This window comes from Piliocolobus tephrosceles, chromosome 3 (genome assembly GCF_002776525.5).
Source record: "Piliocolobus tephrosceles isolate RC106 chromosome 3, ASM277652v3, whole genome shotgun sequence".
Lineage (NCBI taxonomy): Eukaryota > Metazoa > Chordata > Mammalia > Primates > Cercopithecidae > Piliocolobus > Piliocolobus tephrosceles.
Window position 1 is genome coordinate 98,124,268 of NC_045436.1, and position 2,725 is coordinate 98,126,992.

Consider the following 2,725-nt stretch of genomic DNA (forward strand, 5'->3'; position numbering starts at 1 on the left):
AGGCGGAGTCTGGCTCTGTCGCCGGGACTGGAGTGCAGTGGCCGGATCTCAGCTCACTGCAAGCTCCGCCTCCCGGGTTTACGCCATTCTCCTGCCTCAGCCTCCCGAGTAGCTGGGACTACAGGCGCCCGCCACCTCGCCCGGCTAGTTTTTTTGTATTTTTAGTAGAGACGGGGTTTCACCTGTTAGCCAGGATGGTCTCGATCAATTCATTTTTTAAGACAATATTGTTGTTGACAGCTATTTTAACAATTTTTCCATTGTATAGATAATAAATATTAAAGAAAGCTTAATTTATAAATACTTAAATAGTATTTATTTACTTAAATATTGCCATATTTGTACCATTTAAGTAAATCACTAAAATACTACCTTACTCCCATATTAATACTATTTAAGGACTGGGCACAGTGGCTCATGCCTGTGATTCCAGCACTTTGGGAGGCCTAGGTGGGTGGATCATCTGAGGTCAGGAGTTCGAGACCAGCCTGGCCAACATGGTGAAACCCTGTCTCTACCAAAAATACAAAAATTATCTGGGCATGGTGGTGGGCACCTGTAATCACAGCTGCTCTTGAGGCTTAGACAGGAGAATTGCTTGAGCCCAGGAGGCAGAGGTTGCAGTGAGCCCAGATCATGCCACTGCACTCCAGCCTGGGCAACAGAGCAAGACTCCATCTCAAAAATAATAATAATAATAATAATAATAATAATAATAATAATAATAATAATAATAATAATATTTAAATAAATACTAGTATATTAATGCTATTTAAGTAAATACTAGACTATCATATTAATACTATCTATACTACTATTATTTAATTAGTACTATTAATAATACCATATTAATACCATTTAAGTAAATAAATACTACAGAAAGTTTATCTGGGCCGGGCACGGTGGCTCACTCCTGTAATCACAGCACTTTGGGAGGCTGAGACGGGCAGATCACGAGGTCAGAAAATCGAGACCATCCTAACTAACACGGTGAAACTCCGTTTCTACTAAAAATACAAAAAAATTAGCAGGGCGTGGTGGTGGGTGCCTGCAGTCCCAGCTACTCAGGAGGCTGAGGCAGGAGAATGGAGTGAACCCGGGAGGCGGAGCTTGCAGTGAGCCGAGATCCCGCCACAGCACACTCCAGCCTGGGGGACAGCGCGAGACCCCATCTCAAAAAAAAAAAAAAGTGCAAATTCTTGGGTTATAACAAAGACTTGCTGAATCAGAGATACTGAGATAGGGCTGTGCTGTAATTACACTACTATTATTTAATTAGTACTATTAATAATACCATATTAATACCATTTAAGTAAATAAATACTATTTATCATAGTAATCTATGATATACAAAGTAAAAATGTGCTTCACAAGCTTGCCTTAAAACAGTGCTCCTCTAAGTAGCATGTATCAGATTCATCTGGTGGGCTTGTTAAAAGCCCACTGCACTCCAGCCTGGGGGACAGAGCGAGACTCCATCTCAAAAAAAAAAAGAAAGAAAAGAAAGAAAGCTTACCTGAAAAATAAGAAAATTCAAAGTTTTGTACAAATGGCAACATGACATAATTACTAAGCAAAATTAGGGTAGTAATTTTTCCAAGTGAGAGAAATATTACAAGGCCATGTCTTATTACTATCGCTAGCTGTTGACTTGGAATATAATTATCAAGTCCTGCTCCACAGATTGTACAACAGTGTAAATAATAGTATATTTCTCTCTTAGGGGTAGCCAACATGTAGAAATGCTTTTATATTATGATCTTTTAAACACAGTCATAGTTACAAATATTAAATACATGGCTAAACCTTTGACAAACTGAACCCAAACTGCCTTACTTTCTCTTGTACCAGACTGACTAAGCTGCACCCTTTATCTCCTCATTTAGTCTTATAAAACACTAATTGTATGGTTTATGACATTGCTCACTTTTTGAAAAAATCACACCTTTGCTCCCCAATAGTCACAAATACATATGCGTACCTGTGATATACTGTTCTCTTCCCTAGTAAATGCAAATTCTATAAGTTATGTCGCTAAGAAAGGGCACTTTTTTGTTTCAAATTTAGCAACTTAAACAATTTTTGACACTACTTTTATAAAAATATAAGTACATTCAAGCTTAAGCAAACTTGTGGAAAGATTAAATTCTGTCTTGAGTTTAATTAGCTTTCATAGGCCTCAAGAAGAACTTAATATGAGAATCCAAGTATTGATTTTGGTAATGTAATATATTAAATAATAATATATTTCATTTATATAGTGCCTTATTACTGTCAAAATGTCTTCAGGTACATGTCTTTTCATTCTCAGAGAAAATCTATGAAATAAGTAGGCAGGTAATTTTCCATTAAGAAAGCTGAGACGGGCCAAGAGAGGTGGCTCACTCCTATAACCCCAGCACTGTAAGAGGCCGAGGTGGGAGGATTGCAAGAGCTCAAGTGTTCAAGACCAGCCTGAGCAACATAGCGAGACCTCATCTCTACTAAAAAATTTTTTAAAATTTTAAAATTAGCCTGGCACAGTGGTGTATGCCTGTAGTCACCGCTACTTGGGAGGCTGAGACAGGAGGATCCCATGAGCCTGGTGTCAAGGTTGTAGTGAGCCATGATTGCACCACCACACTCCAGCCTGGTCAATATAGTAAGACGCTGTCAAAAAAAAGAAGAAAAGGAAGGAAGGAAGGAAGGAAGGAAGGAAGGAAGGAAGGAAGGAAGGAAGGAAGGA

The 2,725-nt window shown here is 38.6% G+C and overlaps 1 protein-coding gene across 1 annotated transcript in view; it reads left to right on the forward strand.

Annotated features, from left to right (window-relative positions):
- The window catches only part of NDST3 (N-deacetylase and N-sulfotransferase 3), a 222,077-nt gene that overhangs the window by 193,809 nt on the left and 25,543 nt on the right, over positions 1-2,725 (forward strand). The window lies entirely within an intron of this gene.